A 19,002-nucleotide genomic window follows, 5' to 3' on the forward strand; every position below is an offset into this window, starting at 1 on the left:
GGCAACAAGTTGTCATGGGGCCCATTAATGGGTCGAGAAATGGAAGTCTCGGGTCACTTGGGGGCCTCGGGACTCAAGCCCACTTTCTTAGGCCCAAACATGGGTAAGCACAAGAGAGGAGGTGGACCATTGCTTTAACCAAAATAGCCCATTGATCCAATTAGGATAAACTAGCCAAAATAGCCCATTGACCCAATTAGAACAAACTAGCCGAAAAACCCGACATTTGACAAAGCCATCTCATCCATTGGATAGATCATGTGGTTGTCTTAAAAGCCAACATAATTGGGATAAAAACCAGCATAAGCCTTGGCACTCAACTAGGAGACAAAACCACGAAGGAACTTTGGAAGTCTACACGTGAGTGGCTGCTGGGAGGCCAAGGAATAAGTTCCAAGTGCAAGAATTCAAGAAACCAGGGGATTTTGGCACGCAAGGGAGGATGCCATCCCTTAAACCAACAGGCGCACCCACTTTCTTTCCTTCATCAGATTTGGCCATGGAAAGAGGAAGAAAGAGGAGAAAGAAGATGGGTGAAAAGGGGAAGTTCCTCTCTGAGGCAGCCGCTGGAAGAAGCCTGGAGCACCCAAAATCTCTGATTTTGTGGGATTGGGTAGAGCTGACTTTGCCACCATAAGGTAAGTCAAGAAGGAAGAGAAGAAAAGAAGAGGAGAGCTGAGCTAGGTTGGGAAGAAGCCATTAGGGTTTCTTGGAGAAGAACAAACCCCAGCAACTATAAATAGGGCCTCTTCTACCCAACATAACACAACTCACAACCTTCAGAGAGCAAGCTTCCTCTCTTGCATGCAAAACCCAGCAATTTTCGTGATATTCTTGCCCATTTTCCATTATTTCCCCTGTTTTGGCAGATTGACAAAAGTTTTGACAGAGTCACTGTCAAGCTGCCGGAAGCTACGAAAATCACCCAAAACTCTCCACCAATCTTCCTTAGAACCCCTCTTCCCTTCCATTAGAACCTCCGACCTTCATAGGAACCCATAACTCTCTCTCTCTCATAAAAGTGCTAAACCCATGATAATTTTGCTCCCATGCCACATGCCTCTCATGCCAAGCCCAAAAGTTTATCTGCAAACATGAAGAAGCTATCTGCAAGCTGCTGCTATTTTAGTTGGTGAAGATAACCAAAATACTTCCTAAGGCCCCGCTGCCCTTTCGAAGCATTTTGGGCCTTAATTTTCGAACTCAGACAAAGGGGACAATTTCATCGGCCCAGCCCACTTGCTGCCGGAGAAAAAAGGCCCCTACACCCTCTCTAACTAACACCGAGGCCTTTTGTGATAAAACCCCACACCTGAGGATTGTGCAGGTGGTAAAGTGGGGACAGTATCGGTGTTGTTGGAGTGGGCCCTCGGTCCGTTAACTTGGAAAATTTGACATGGTATCAGAGCCAAGTTGCGGGCCCATACTTGCCACGTGATGGGTGGGTCCCCATTTGGCCCCGCGCAGTGGGTGAGTCCCCATTTGGCTCCACGTAGGCCAAAGATGCCACGTGATGGGTGGGTCCCCGTTTGGCCCCGCTCGATGGGTGAGTCCCTACATAGCTCAACATGGTTACCGATGTGGATCTCCACGTGTGACCCATAAAAATGGGGTCTCATGTGCGGGGGAGTGTTGGAACTCATTGTTGTCCCACATTGGCCAGAGGGCCAAAGAGAAAGTAGTTTAAATATAAATACCCCTCTCTAACTAACACCAAGTCCTTTTGTGATAAAACCCCACACCTGAGGATTGTGCAGGTGGTAAAGTAGGGACAGTATCGGTGTTGTTGGAGTGGGCCCTCAGCCCGTTAACCTGGAAAATTTGACATATACAACATGCATCATAAAATAATCATAATGATAAAACCCAAGGCAATTATCATAATATCGTATGTTTGGGTCTGAATATGGGTTCAAATTATTGGTTGCCTGTGTGGCTATTGTAATCGAGCATAACGACTTTTTATCAATGATATTTCTATTGTTTGACAAAAATAAATATGTTTGGCGTCAAATTTTCACAATAAAAATAAATAAACGAATTGTTGTGAAAAAACAAAAGCATGCCAGAAAGAGAGAGAAAAAAAACTGAGCATTGAAGTTGATTTGCAATCAAAATATTTGATTGAAAGTAAAGCAGGCAAGTATCAAGGAAAATGGATTGCAAAGAAGAAAAAAAATTTCGAGGGTTTTCCTATAAACGAGAGACATTTATCAATAAAATGGTTAGGGTCACTTCAATTTTATTTCAATAAATTGAATTTTTGACTTGCAGTGGTAAAGTTCAGTCCATTTCAGAGATCAATATTTTATTTCCGGGATCAATAGTTCATTTCAGAGGTCAATAAAATGAACTCTGAAATGAAATTCATTTCAATAAGCTGGCCCACCATAATAACTCTACAGCCTCTCTCTTATTGACACATGGACAACATTGCTTTTCACTTTTTAATTTTTCCATTACATTTAATTAGTGGTTCTGTTTTTTTTTTTCAAAGCAACTAGCCGTTTCCGATTTATTTCACTATTAAAGAAAAAACATATAATTGATATATACACTAGCCATTATTGATTTGTTTCACTTTCAAAAAAGAAAAGGATTGCTTTTTTTTTTTTTTTTTTTTTCGGAGAAAGGATAGCCAATTATATATACTAGCCATTGTTAATTTATTTCACTTTTCAAAAACACAAATGGCTAGTTCCCTTTTCAAACGGCTATTTATTTACCTATAAATACATATGTAGAAAACAACTCTCCTACAACTTCCTACACCCAAAAAAAAAATTGTTTATGTTGAAATTTTATTTTTGAATAGAAATTTTTTTTATTAATTTTTTAAGGCTTTTTATCACAAATGGTCCATGAGGTTTACACAATTATCATCTTTGGTCCTTTATGTATTTTTGTGACACGGTTGGTCTTTAAGGTTATGTTGTGTACATCAAATTGGTACATGTCGTGAGATTCTGTTAAATTGATGACGTGGCGCTATATGGATCCCATATGTCCAGTAATAACACGTCATGTGGATTTGAATTAAAAATACATATTTTGTTTAAAATTTTTGTAAAAAAAAAGTTTTAAAATTGAAAATCATAAAAACTTTAGAAAACTAAAATTTAAGACTTCAACCAAGTAAAAAATAAAAAAGCTGCAACTCCCCCTCCCTCCCCTTCCCCTTGCCATTGCCTCTCTCCTCTCTCTCTATACCTTTGAGATTTAATTAAAATATACAATGATAAAATATATAAAGGTATTTTTTGTAAAAATGTCACCTAAACTTATACATTAGTTTCAATTTTCCAATTTAAAGAAGTGTGGGGTTTTTTTTGCTCCAGCAGCTCTAGGTGGATTTGGGCTGCTGTAAAGAGAGTAAAGTTGCCCCTTTGCTTGGGTTCAAGAATTAGGCCTCAAAATACTCCGAAAGAATGATGATTCTTAGGGAGTACTGTTTGGGGGTGGTGAGAATTCACCAAACCCGGGTGCCTTTTGGGAAATATTGTTTGGGGGTGTTGAGAATTCACCAAACCCGGGTGCCTTTTGGGAAATAAAGAATTGGTTGGGTGTAAAGAATAGAAGTCGGCCGGGGTGAGAGGCTTGAGAGGCGGCCCGGGGTGTGAAAAAAATGCGGCCGGGTCTATTGGAAAAAATGCGGCGGGGTGTTGTGACTTGGGAGTTCCAAAATGGAGCGGATGGGGTTTTTATTTAGGCGGAGACAGATTTGCTGGGTAATGCTTGAATGTGGCTTTCCAAGTATGATATAATATATATATATATATATATATATATTAGAAAGTGAATGCAAAACGTGTAACCAAGCTGGAATTCAAAGCCTTCATCATTGTATGCTTTTATTATATTATAAAGTGAGTAAGTGAGTGCGGCCAAAGCTTGGAATTGAAATTGATGTGGCCAAAAGTTTGTGTAAAGCAAATTGCAAAGGTGCGGTGGGGCACGGCTGGAATTACTAGGATATCTCGGCGGGATTTTTGTAGAAGTTCGGCGGGATCTTTGTAGAAGTCTCGGCGGGATCTTTGTAGAAGTCTCGGCGGGATTTTGTAGAAGCTGCGGCGGGATTTTGTAGAAGCTCGGCGGGATTTTTGTAGAAGCTCGGTGGGATTTTGTAGAAGTTGTGGCCGGATTCTTTTGGTTTGGAGCAAACACAGTTTTAGAGAATGGCGGCCGGGGTATTTGGTTCCTTTGCAAACCGGACTGGAAGGGTTTTGAGTTGGGAATTAATTGACTTATTTTATATATATATATATATAAAGTGAATGAATGTGTGGAGGCGGGATAATTCACCCAGGCACCTTGGAAAAATGCGGCTGAGTTCTTGGACAAAGGTAGGCGGAAATTAGTAAGACATCTGTCCATCATGCGGCCGACAAGGTATGGCCATATAAACAAAAAATGGAGAATTCCTTTGCCAACAGGTTCTCAACCAAGGCTAGAATTTCCAAATATTTGGAGAATTCATCATGCGGCCGATATCAAATATTTGGAGTTCACATGCCACTTAATGTTGGTGGGAGTCTTAATCAAGTCCAAAGCTCAGCCTACAAGTTCCAGCAGATGTTTTCCTACAAGTGACAGAGTTTAAAGACAGGAAGACATTAACATTGGGAAGATTTCCAAGACATCGGGTAGTTCATGCATGGAGCTCCGGAAAGCATTAATATTGGGAAGATTTCCAAGACATCGGGTGGTTCGTGCCTAGAGCTCCGGAAGGCATTAACTGTTATAAAAAATATATACAATATAGTTTTTCTTTTCCGTAAAGCCAAATACAAAACATTATTATATTATAAATAACATATAAATAAATAGGAAAGCTTTTAAGGTATAATGAAATTGAAGAAAACAAAATAATAGGTAAGTAAAAGGAAAATAAATAATAAGTAAGAAGGTGAGTTTGGTACGGTGAAGCACGTCAAAGACGCTGTCCTAAAGCCTTTGTAGCCTCCCTACGTGCAGGTACTGACGGTCTACAAGACTCCAAGATACGACCCCTTGTACACAAACTCAAGATCCGCTATGAGCACGTTCATAGACGGATATGGGTATCCAAGTCACAGAACCATTGCCAAAATAATAATGTAAAGTAGAGAATATATATAAAAATAGAAAAGGAGAGAATTAGTTTATGGTGGTGATTGTGGTATGTGATATTCTGATGGTGTACTGTGTGTGTCTCAAATGTGAAGGAGGAGTGACCTTTTATAGGCATCCAAAACATGTAACCTTTACCAACCATAAAAGTTCACCAACCAAAAAATTAAGGCATTCACCAACCAGAAATAAAACCTGAATATAAAATATTTATAACCCCCACAATAAATAAAATAAAACAGAAAGATAATTAAATAAATAAAACGGTTAAATTTTTTAAATCTTTTAAAATTCCAACAATCCCCCACAAGATTTTTAAAATTTTACCGTGACAAAAAACAGTGAAAAATATATAATATATATGGCAATATAATACTATGTAATAGGTGTAGGTGCCTTCCGGGCTTGAACCTTCACTTAGTGATGATAGTCTCCATTTGAGGAACCTGAGTGTACACAGTATTGAACTCGGCACCTTTGACCAAACTTCAACATATCCCACACATAGTATTAGTTGAGACTTGGATGCGGGGTAGCGCTATTTATGGCCATGCGCTCATCTTGATTCTCATGAGAGTTACTAGAGAATAGCCCAATTCTCATAGTCGCGGCCTCACGACGTCTCTCACTTAGGTGAGTTCTCCAAGAGTACATGTGACCTGCACCCTGCGGGAGTTTGCCCGCCTCGAAACTCATTCAGGGATAAATCCCTTCCTGACGTCACATAAAATAGCACTTTTGCCTTAGGGATGAGCAGAAGAATATCTCAAGGATATCTCCATAGTTTTATGAGTGCTATATGAGTCACGCAATATGGATTGTTTCTACCACATTGAACTTCCTTCATGGGATCTCCAATCACAGAAGTTGGGTTACCTCCCTAGGTGACTCCCTTATGGGCTTAAGCACATCCCCCTCGACATTTTGCATTAATAGCCTCCTCCACGAGGCATGCATATCAAGACTAGCCTTCACAAGGCATATATAATGTAGGTCATATCTTTATTCTTCGTTTTAGCGCGCTCTAAACCTGCATGTTATTGGAAATATTTCCTACACAATCTTGCACACAAATGATTAGTGGATTTCACCTCAGTATAATCGGAAATTAGATACGGATTGGTATACATTTAAGTATAACAAAAAACATCATACATTAAATCTTATGATCAAGAGTACCTCTCAAGTCCATGAAACTTTGAGTACACCTGCTACCACTTATGAACAACAATATAACAATTAATTCTTTAAATAAATTTAACTATAAACACTGAGTATTTCAGGATACTATTACTCCCTTTTGTGCACTCAAAGTGGCTGAAATCATGATCGCATATCCAGGTTGAAATTGTATCTTCTTGATTCTCAATAGGAACCTATAAGACAATAAGAAGTCTCTACCAAAATTTTATACCAAGGTAATCATTAGTTGCACACATTTTCATATCAAAATTGAAGACAAATTAGTCTCATAATAACATTTCATAATGAAACAAATTTCACACATGACACAATATGTTCGCCAAGGAAATATAAAATTATTATGTCACTAAATGAATGTAATGAATCTTTCCCACGAGAGCATAAAGATTGAAAACACACTCAAAATTTTGGGAAAGAGAAAAGGAAAGCCTACATAAATGAATCTAATATTTTCCAGCATAAAAGCAAAAATTGCTTAATGATAGTAACAAATAAAATTACAGCAATAAAGTTCCCATTTAGAAAAGTTCAACTTCCACAAATTGTCTACACTATTTTTAAAATGAAATAAATTAAGAATGCAAAACTTTTATAATAAGTATACAACATAACTTTAGTTTTAAAGAGGTAATTAAAACCACTCAAAATCTAAAAATTAAATTCAAAAAAAAAATATTGATATTAATTTTGTATTTGAAATACCCACAAAAATTCCAACAAATACCTACATAGTTAAGGAAAACTCAACCCCCACAAATTTAAGGGAATTTGCAAAATATATGAAGATTGTACTAAATTTATATTTAATTTTAAATTCATAAGATATGCCAATAATACTTTAGACAATTTAAGGGTTGAAAACCTTACACCAAAACTCAAAATTAAATGCCGCTTACAGTGATATAATTTATCATTTCATTTCAGTTTTCTCATGAGGATTTCACAATGTACACTTCATTGCACTTAACTCAATGTGGCAGCTGTCAAGACTTCACAATCAAAAGAACATTAGTTCACTCAATATATTTGTATCAAGATTAACTCAAGTAACTAATATGAAGGATTGCACAATCGAAATATATAGGTGTTGGCAACTTTAAAATGAATCTAACGCATTAAAACAAAGATGTAATTAAATTTCATAAATGTTTTACGTTAAACGCAATAAACACCCAACAATATCAACAACTGCTGCCAAACATAAATCTCTAAACGTCATAAAATTGATAATATGCAATTGAGGCATTGAAATTAAAGCTGGAAATTGAAGCTGCCGTAAATAAAAATTATCTTGTAATTGAATGTGCAATGCAAAAGTTTCTAATTAATATCAATTAACCAATTTTGGAACCAAAAAGAGCTAACATCCAAAACCACTAAATTCAAATTATATTTTCCATTATAAACAAAACGAATCAGTCAAAATAAAATAATAACTGCATGCTTACCATTTCAAATTTGATATCACATAAAGCTAGTCTAACGGCTGGTACTCTAGTGCCAATTCAATGTCATCTTAATAAGCATAATAAATATAATAGTAAAACCACTAAATACATAAAATAAAATAAAACTGATATATATATTGTTATACAAAGTACTCGAAAGACACGTAATATAACCCGATTCATTTAAGTTGATACATTGATCAAATTATACAAATGTCAGCTAGAGTTTTACGCAAAGTGCGATAACATCAATTTAATTGGCCTGGTCGTAACAACTGAAAGTATATAACAATTAAGAAAGAAAAGAATTTAGGAAAATTTAATTATGCATGCACGCCTTTTCAATTCAACAAAATAAAGAAGGCATGCTAATTCATACTCACTGAAATATTGTATAATTATACGTTTACAAAAGTAATGGAGAAGCATCATTAATATCCCATTAATTCCTTCACCAGAAACAATTAGATTTTGTTGAATGAAGAATTTCCTTGGAATATTACACGGTTTGGGAGAATAAAAAACATGCTTCGATTGCTTCAGTAAAAAAAATTGTAAGCAACTTTCAACAAATCAAAATAATCACCGCATTAAGAAATTCCCATATTTGAAAAACCAATTGAAATGAAGCCACTAAAATAATGCTTTAAAGCAATTAATACCAAAGTACAAAACAATCATATAAATGAAATGGCCGTTGCAAAGCTAACGTCCAAAATAAATTGTACCACATTTAAGATTTCAATATAGCACATTATATGGGAGTAATGAAATTTGTGAAAATATATGCATATGCACAAAATAGAATAGTCAAAATTAATTTCTCCATAAATGTAAAGATTCTAATTCTCAATACATTGAAGTTGGTTTCAAAACAAGTAATCATTGAAAACTCAGCAAATTAAAGTTTGACAAAATTGGGCATTCACACCAATATAAAGTATTAGTTGGTAGCACTTAACTCGCGGTATATGATATTGGACCTCTGATATATCGATTCCATTATAACTCCCACTTGAAAATCACACAAACCTCTATTCCCATAAATAAGATAAACCTTGAACACAATCGTTAGTGCAATATATATGTATATTTATATCAAATACTCAAAAGACACCACACATAACGTAATTTGATCCATTTTCCAAAAACTAAAGATAATTGATATCCAAAATCAGCAATAATATGATTAATATACCAACGCTATTGAAATAAGGTCATTAATTAGACATATTAATAAAATAAGTTGCAGAACTTTACAAAATATCAATTAGTCAATCCAAATGAATGGTCAGTGTAATGTAAATTATTAATTAAAGAAAATATATTAATAGGCTCTTAAATTTCATCAAGGCAAACTCTCAATTTCAAAACACAAGTGTTCTTTGAATAACTTACAACTGCAAATCATAAATTAAATATATAACTAAAATTTATACAGAGGAATAATGTCTGAATAAAAATTTAGAGGAATAATAGCATAATCATAAGAGTCACAATTTCAATGCATTAATTCAAAGTATATAGCATAATATGATATAAATCGGCCAAATGCGTTTTAATTTTTAATTTTGAAAAAGGCCGAAACCCAAACAACAAAATGAACTGTGCAAAGTTTCAAGTATACAAAATGAACTGTGCAATATATATATAGCATGACAAAGATGCAACAAAACAAATAATTTTTTCTCAAAATTATACAAACCAATAATTATGTTTAACCAACAAACTGATAAAAATACATTTTGATAGAACTTTGAAACTTATGGATAAACAAGTCTTTGAGCAAAAGGTTGAGAACATATTTGGTTGTTCAAACAATAAATTCAAATCATCACACTAATATTTTCAAACCAGCACGCCTTTTACCAAACACACTTAATAAATATTTTGTAAAATTAAACTGTGCAGAGCTTACATATATATTATAAATATAGATATTGAATTGCAACAATTGTAAACTACAAACAACCTATAGCAGTACGGAAAGAAAATGATTTTAACATACAAAGGTTTAATAGACATATGGTTTCACATATATAATCAAACTTATGCTATGATAAAGACACAACCTAACAAATATGATTTATTCGAAATTCATGTAAGATAATACTTTGTTTACTACAGTTTGAACCAAGCAGCAAGTGGTAATCTCATCAATCAAGTATTCAATTGAGGCTTCACAACAGTACGGAAAAAAAAAAGTAGTTTTAATCTACAAAGGCTTTAGATTGTTATAAAAAATATATACAATATAGTTTTTCTTTTCCGTAAAGCCAAATACAAAACATTATTATATTATAAATAACATATAAATAAATAGGAAAGCTTTTAAGGTATAATGAAATTGAAGAAAACAAAATAATAGGTAAGTAAAAGGAAAATAAATAATAAGTAAGAAGGTGAGTTTGGTACGGTGAAGCACGTCAAAGACGCTGTCCTAAAGCCTTTGTAGCCTCCCTACGTGCAGGTACTGACGGTCTACAAGACTCCAAGATACGACCCCTTGTACACAAACTCAAGATCCGCTATGAGCACGTTCATAGACGGATATGGGTATCCAAGTCACAGAACCATTGCCAAAATAATAATGTAAAGTAGAGAATATATATAAAAATAGAAAAGGAGAGAATTAGTTTATGGTGGTGATTGTGGTATGTGATATTCTGATGGTGTACTGTGTGTGTCTCAAATGTGAAGGAGGAGTGACCTTTTATAGGCATCCAAAACATGTAACCTTTACCAACCATAAAAGTTCACCAACCAAAAAATTAAGGCATTCACCAACCAGAAATAAAACCTGAATATAAAATATTTATAACCCCCACAATAAATAAAATAAAACAGAAAGATAATTAAATAAATAAAACGGTTAAATTTTTTAAATCTTTTAAAATTCCAACATTAACATTGGGAGGATTTTCAAGACAGAGTTAGTTGTATGGCCAAACCCATGAGCTGAAGGATCTCTATAAATAGGTCATCAGAAGAAGAGAGAAAGGACCTCCGACTCAACACACAAAATCTATCTTTTTATCCTGTACTTTTCAATTCATAGTCTAGGATTTTATCTTTCAAGTTCTTCAAATTATCCAAGTTCTTTGCTTTCCTAGTATAAGCTTACTTTCTTGCAATTTAATTTCAATTGTCTTTACATTCAAGTTTAATTCAAGTCTTTATCGCTTTAATCTATTTTATCGCATTTACATTTTTGTCATTTCGTTTATCGCACTTACATTTCTGTCATTTCGTTTACTGCATTTACATTCATTGCACTTATCACAAAATCCTAAAAATAGTCATACAAAGCTCAATCACCCTTGACCTCAAGGAAGAAAAAGAACCTAGGCCAAGAGGAGGTTCCTTGCTTGGCCGATCAATCGTTTGATTAAAAGTCAGAAGCGCAAACACACTCACACGATCTTTCCATCCAAGCCATCAAGTGGCTTGGTGGTGGCACACCTACGCATCTCAAGAGAAGAAGGACCAAAAACTCCTTCCGTCGGCCTACTCGGCCGAAAAGAGGGAAACAGTACTTTGGTTTTTCTCACCAAGCAGATAATGTTATTGTGAACTAAGATTTTGGCTTAGCTTGAGTGGCTTGTGGAGTGGGAGCTAAGTCTTCATGAGTCTAGCAAGAGCGTCTGCTTGAGTTGAAACAAAGTTTTGGATAAAGGCTATTTTAGAGGCTTGGAATGGTTTTCTTGTTTCTGTGAAAAAGTAGAGAATGGTTTTTGGAAAACTGAAAGGATGGTTGCTAGGAGAAGAAGTTGATGGTTTCTGGGAAAAGAGAGAGGGATGGATTCTTGGGTTAAGCTTAAATGTTTCTAGCAGTGAGATTATAGCCTGCTCTATTGTTTTCGTTCTGGTTCTCCTCTTCTGGGTAAGCCACTACTTCCATTTATAGCCTACTGAAGCTCAAGCAGGTAATGAATGAGCGGCTCAGGTTGGTGACACAGTAAACTAAGGTTTTAGTGCTGGGCACTTGGAGGTTGGGTTGTAAGTGATTTAAAATGAATTTTATGGGTCTAAGTTCTGCCTACTATATAAATTAAGGGAGGATTACGACAACATGCAATGGAAATAGTAATATAAATAATATTTTATTATAAATCAGTAAAGGTTGTTGAAAAAGATTTTTTTTTTTTTTATCTCTTCCAGCCCATAAATGTTTATTGTTTTTTTTTATAAAAAAAAGCTTGGCGTAATTATTACTTCACGTGATGGATACTATCAAAAGAAGATAGTATAAACTTCTGACCATCTGCACGATTAAAGGTGATAAGAGAAATTATATAAAGGATACTTTTTTTTTTTTTTTGTTTTGAGATAAAAAAGTGTGGCCAAAACGGGTCAAGCATGCTAAGATCAATGATAATGGCAATGGCATGACATATGATGGAATAAAGTAATAAGGGACCAATGAAGGTTGGTCAGAGAGAGTGGGAGGAGAGAGAGAGTTCGCAGGAGCCAAGGTATTCACACACCGTGGGTGTCTTGAGTAGATGTAGATGTGGATGGCAGCAGATTGGGTGTTTGATTTATTTGCTTACTGGAAATTTTTTTTTTCGACTCCTTTGCTGCTTGCTTCAGCCACATAATCAATTTCATGCTTTATGTTTGGACAACATAAGCGATTTTGGCAATGCTCCAGGCTTGTTGATGGTGTTTCATGGTGGAGATGGAGGTGAACGGTAGTGGTCAGGGGCTTGCATCTTGGTTGAAACCCCCAGTCAGTTTATGGATGTTGAGCTCAACCTTCTTCTATGCTCAATTTTTCATTTCTCTTGAGCTTGGAAAATTTTTCTTTGATTTTGCTTTAGATTTGCTTGGCAGGAAGCCCCCAAGTCATTTGGATTTGGGGATGGTTGTGGAGTTTGCTTTGGTGTTTCGACACCTCAGTGGCATGGGTGCTCCATTTAGTGGCTTGACAAGATCACATAAAGCTTGTGGTTGTGGAGGAACCGCTGCAAGAGAAATGGCCTAATTCCTAGTGAAGTCGCCATTTATGTGGGGTCTTTTTGTTTCAGCAGCTCTAGGTGGATTTGGGTTACTATAAAGAGAGTAAAGTTGCCATTTTCTTGGGTTTAAGAACTAGGCCCCAAAATACTCCGAAAGAATGATGATTTTTAGAGAGTACTCTGGTTTTTCTCACCAAGCAGATAATGTTATTGTGAATTGAGATTTTGGCTTGGCTTGAGTGGCTTGTGGCATGGGAACTAAGTCTCTATGAGTTTAGCAAGAGCGTCTGCTTGAGTTGAAGCAGGGTTTTAGATAAAGGCTATTTTAGAGGCTTGGAATGGTTTTCTTGTTTATGTGAAAAAGGTAGATAATGATTTTTGGAAAAATGAAAGGATGGTTGCTGGGAGAAGAAGATGATGGTTTCTGAGAAAAGAGAGAGGGATGGATTCTGGGGTTAAGTTTGAATGTTTTCAGTAGTGAGATTATAGCATGCTCTATTGCTTTCGTTCTGGTTCTCCTTTTCTGGGTAAGCCACTACTTCCATTTATAGCTTGCTGAAGTTCAAGCAGGTAATGAATGAGTGGCTCAAGTTGGTGACACAGTAAATTGAGGTTTTAGTGCTGGGCAATTGGGGGTTGGATAGTAGTTGCTAAAGTAAGAGTGGCAGTGGTTTTTTACCGTGGTTTTGGAGCTGTAAGAAAATTGGAGATTGGGTAATAAAGGCTGGAAGAAGACTGCAGCTCTCTTTGCTTACCCATTAAGCAGGCTCAAGAAAATGGGCTTGGGTTTTGGGGCTCCCAAGCAGCCCAAAACCTCCATTCTTTTGAACCCTTAATGGGTCTCATGGATCCTTATAACCATCCACACCACAACCCTCCAGGCATGCATGTGAGTTAGGCCCACTTAAACTTGTCGTGTGATTCGTCATTAAAGGGAGTTGCTTGGTGTTGCATGTATGCTTGAGCTTGCTGTATTGTAATAGCTTAGGCATGTTAAATATGCTTGATTAGGCAATGAGTTGTGAGCTCGGGCATGAGTGAAATTGGTAAATTCCACGTGTTTAATGTGACTTCCCAAGTGCCAAATTATAACATCGCTTTGCATGGCATGTGTGTATTGGTTAGGCTTCTTTACATAAAAGCACTGTATTGGGCTTGAAATATGATTGGGCCTTCCTTAAATTTTTTGGGCCTCAACAAGAACAATTTAAGAGAAATGTCATCTTAATTTTTCAAAATCCATGATTTGTCATCTGACTTTAACACCATCCAGTTTTCCATCCATTTTAAGGGTATTTTAGTCTTTCTATTTTTAAGGAAAAAAAGAGAGAGAGAAAAAAGTGACATCTCTCACTTTCTCCCCCACCCCAACCCCACATGCCCCCAAAACACATCGCACAGGATTCCCCTTCCCCCCTCCCTCCTTCTCTCTCTCTCTGGACCAAAAATAAAAAAGAAGAAGAAAAAGGTGGACTCAGTTTGGGTGGGCTAAGGAAATTTGTGTGTGGAGGGTAGGTGCTTCATGATAGATTGAAAAGGAGAAAGGGGCTGTGAAAAAGGATGGGGGAATAGATTTCAAGGTGGGCGGGGTTGGTTGGAGCCGCTAGTGGCTCACATGGGAGGGGGAAGGGGAGATATATATTTTTCAATTTTAATTGTTTAAGAAATAAAAATAAATAATGATTTTTTCATTTTTAAAATACCCTTGAAAATGAAAAAACTAAAATACCTTTAAAAATGTATGAAAAATTGAATGATGATGACAAATCATGAATTTTGAAAAATTAAAGTGATATTTCTCTTAAATTTTTCTTTAAGATGATAAATTGAAATTGATGTATAAGTTAATATGATATTTCTTAAAAAATCCCTAAAATGTGCAAAGAAAGACAAAATCTGCAGCATCAAAATTATTGTCATTGACCCAATTCCCAAACGCACACGACACCATCCCTCCCTCTCTACCTATCAAACACGTAAACAATTAACCACCACCCTCCACCTCCAAACAAGGCTCAGTACACCGTCAAGGCTCTGGGAAATCATTGAATCTCTCTCCCTCTCGCTCGCTCTTTCTCCCCCACCCAACCCCTAACAAAACATGCCTGACCCAGCCCCCACCAAACCAAAAGCAGCCACCATCTTCACCAGCTCAGCCACACTCCCATAACCCAGACCATCCCCCACCCGCAACCCACCCCATCGACCCTGCACCCAACATTACCCAGAAGTCTTTATTTATTTTTTCTTACTTTGAAAATAAAAATCATTTTTTCCATTTGAAATGATTTTCAATTTTTAAAATATGTATTTTCAAATACTATAAATGTATGGCTTGATGAATGTTGTACACAGGGGTGGCCTTGGCATGGTGCAAACAGGGCCTCCGAGTTTTTTTCACTTTATATTATATATATTAATATTATAAAAAATGTATATATACTCCAACATGCAGCACATTAACACAATAGTGTATATCCTTTGGTACAAGTTCCAAGTTTGAGTCTCATTGATGTCAGTAAATTTATAATTTTAATTTTTTTTTCATTTTAGTAACAAAATAGTTTTAAAAAATGAAATGTGAAAAAAAAGGGTAAAAATCAACTAAACTTACACTAATATGTATCACACCCATACGTTTTGTCCTATAAAAAAAGTACTTTTTTCCGCTCAAAACAAAAAAAAATAAAAATTCATGCCTTTTTCTTTCTCTTGTATCTATATATATAAAGCAAAATGCAGAGAATGGTAAAACATTCAAAATACCAGAAAATGCCATTGGTTAATGCAAACATTAAGAATTGAAATTATTAATTAAATGAGGATAATATGGTAAATTACACTTTTCATATTAAAAAAAATTAAAATTAAAACAAAAATCAGATAATGGATCTTATTTTTATGGAACACAACTACCCATTATCTTTTTTAATTTTTTTTTAAAAAAAGCCTCTCGCAGGCGCGAAAGCACGTGCGAAGAGGTTAGTTCTTATTTTATTACCGAACATACTAATATTTAACTTTATGAAATGAAAACATTAAAAAATATTATGAATTTGATTTGTGATTTTTATTACATGCTAATTGATGATGAATTTTAGTTAAAATAAAAATCGTTTTATGACATTAAGTCATGGCAATTTTATTTTTTTAGTATTATCATATTAGATAATGTGAGGGCTCCAGTATAAGTTTCGCACATGATCCTCAAAATCTCAGTATTGATCTTGGTTGATGAAGTGATATGCAACCAATGTAAAAAAACAATGAACCTATTATGAGGCTGAATTGAATGCTGTACACGCTTTCACACGCTTTTTGTTTTCTATTTAACACAAGAAAATTCATTAGATACTACAGTGAGGAATAGGCTAAGAGAACAAATTTCCAAGCAATTGCAAAAGACCAAACGCAGCAAACCCAATATACATTTGAAAAAGAACAAAGCAAAACCCATTTCAAAACAGCACGAGAGAAGCTATAGTTGTGTCTTTTGAATGTGCATCATGGACATATTTGAAATCCACCGAAATCCCATGCGGGGAAGGCTAGGATTGTTTTGGCTTGAAATCCCTTTTAAATTCCATCAAAATTCACCAAACTCTATTACTTTATGTATGTCTTTAAAGTCCATAACATTTTAAATACATCTCGTCTCTTAAAATTTGGCTTGAATACACCCAGATTTGTATGAACTTTATCAAATTCCATGAAAGTCTGAATTGAATACGTCAAAACTTTTATACTACTTTAAAATCCTGAAAATACCCCTGGATTTTTAAAGTTGTTTGGAATCCCTTAAAAAGTCCAAATTGAATACGTAAGTTTAGGAGAGCAAAAACTTGGGAGGTTGGGCAACAATTAAGACCATTCGACTTGCTAGGGTTGCAAGAATGGCATCATACCTAAGATTGAAACCGACTTAGCCTTAGTTCATTATCTTTCCTCTCCCTTTTTTTTAAGGATAAAATATCTTTCCTCTTCCTTGAAAGTAAATATGGTGGCCAATGCCTATGATCCACTAATCTGTTTGACGCCTGAAGTCCCTTGTTTTGTAACACCAAACATACTACGTTCAAGATTTGACCTCTTTGCCAAGTGATAGGTTTTGCTAAAACCCATTCTGTTGTTACGTTGCCGGTTTTAGCGTCTTGTCCCCATCCGAGGAATGTGTGATGATTCATTAATAAGTTTCTCTCGTATCGTTGAGGTTCATCACTTTGTGTTGGAGTGTGCATTTGGTTGACTGCATCAAAATCAAGCTAGAATTATCTTTTGGGTCCATCTAGTGGAGCTCTTAAAATTTTTGTATTGTTTTCATTCAGTGTTATTAGTTTGGAATAACTTTTCTGCAGGTGTGGTTAATTTTTTTTTTTCTCTGTAGCTGATTTGATCTTAGGCCTTAGCCAATTGGCTTGTGGTTCTGATGAGGGAATGGCATATTTGATTCTTTTTAAAAGGAAATTTGTTTGATCTTTTGAAATTAAAAAGATGGCGTTCTTAGTGCTTTTTTTTCTAGTCCCTTGAGCCAAAAAAAGCATGTTAAAATTGAGTTGTTTATAACATATGCAGATGGATGATTGTTTGAGTTGGTGTTTTTATTATCTGTGTAGGTTGATATAACCTATCCGGATTATTCGTTTTAACTTATCCGAATCATTCATGTTAAACCAAAGTGGTTTTGCAAATGTGTAGCGGTTGAGAGCGACGAGGTGTGGAATGCTTATGCAGAGGTTGTTAAATAATCTTTCTGTTTCTTTGATTTTCTAAGTTAGTTTATGTTTTGGTTGGATTAAGAAATCTTACTTTAGTTTATTGTTGTTGATTTTCTAAGTTAGTTTATGTTTTGGTTGGATTAACACAGATAAGATGGTGAGTTTAAATACAGGTTGAAGCATGTGAAACCTGTAACTGGACTGCTGTTCCAAAAAAAGCAGGTTTAACTTTTATGTTCTTTTTCCTTAATTCTTTCTTGACAGGCTGGCAGGGGGATGCTGCTGGATTATATGCTGCATTTCTAGGCTAATTAACTTAATGTATGAGTATTTAGAGGACTTACAAGATGTGGGAAGAGTTGCAGGCTTAGGTGGAATTGATTGTCAGGCTTCATGCAACCATAGTTAGCAGGTTAGGTCTCTTCTATGCAAACTTCTAGCTGTTTACAATGGTTCATTCAAATCCTCCTTCCAAGCCCCATCTTTTCTGCTAATACATCTGTTTCCCTCTTTTTGGCAGAGGTAGCCGATGGAAAGAACTTTTGGTTCTTCTTCTCTTGGATTGTGTAGGAGTGCCACAACCAAGCCATTAATTGGCTTGGATGAAAAAAATTGGATTGTTGTGTTCAGGCTTCTGACTTCTAACCGGCCGATTGATCGGCCAAGCAAGGAACCTTCTCTTGGCCTAGGTTCTTTCACTTCCTCAAGGTCGAGGATGGTTAGGTTTCGTATGGGTATTTTAGTATTTTTGAGATTTAATGATAATGATGCAAATTAAATTAAAAGATGCAATTAAACTTAAAGACAAGAATTAAAATGCGATAAAGTAAATGCACATACATCCTTAAAGTGTCTTAATACATAATATGCATGAATTATCACCTAAAATATAATATATTTATCAAATAGTCCGCTTAATGGCCATTGAGAATGCACTGGCCATAAGGCCAAGACCTGTATGTATGTATAAGGAAAATTCAAGGCACAAAGGCCTAAGGTAAATGCTACACATGCTAAAACTCATGTCAAGAGTTTGTCTTCACTCTGCCCAAGTCAAACCGTAAGGCCAAAGTTCGCCAGATCAACATGTGAAGGCCAAGTTGGTACTAGGCAAACCATAAGGTCATGGCTTGGCCTTTGTGATTATATATATATATGAAGGCCATTGAGTTGGCCAGATCAACATGTGAAGGCCAAGTTGGTACTAGGCAAACCATGAGGCCATGGCTTTTTGGTCTCAGTAGTTTGCCATTTTTACCACTTTGGTCCCTGTGGTTTCAATTTAATCAATTTTGTCCCTGTGGTTTCAATTTGATGCAATTTAAGGACAATCTTCAATTTCTGTTAGTTCTAGAGGGGCAATTCAGTCCACAAATTGTTATACTCTTTTAAAATAATTTAAAAAAATTAAAATAAAATGTATTTAAAATAAAAAAATAAAAGCTAACTCCTTTCCCCTCCATGCCCCACCCCTTCACCGTCACCCTAACCCCGCCATCCCCAAAAACCATCATCTACCGACCACCACCTAGCCATCGCAAAAAACCATCAAGGCACCCATGCCTA

At 35.7% G+C, this 19,002-nt stretch overlaps 1 long non-coding RNA gene across 1 annotated transcript; it reads left to right on the plus strand.

Annotated features, from left to right (window-relative positions):
• Positions 1 to 16,637: 16,637 nt before the first annotated feature.
• On the plus strand, positions 16,638 to 18,724 carry LOC148292851 (uncharacterized). The gene is made up of 3 exons (XR_015825830.1): positions 16,638 to 17,454; positions 17,701 to 17,848; positions 17,957 to 18,724. It is a non-coding gene; the product is annotated as an uncharacterized LOC148292851 (long non-coding RNA).
• Positions 18,725 to 19,002: the final 278 nt, after the last annotated feature.

This window comes from Prunus avium, chromosome 7 (assembly GCF_965620075.1).
Source record: "Prunus avium chromosome 7, drPruAviu1.hap1.1, whole genome shotgun sequence".
In the NCBI taxonomy this organism is placed as follows: domain Eukaryota; kingdom Viridiplantae; phylum Streptophyta; class Magnoliopsida; order Rosales; family Rosaceae; genus Prunus; species Prunus avium.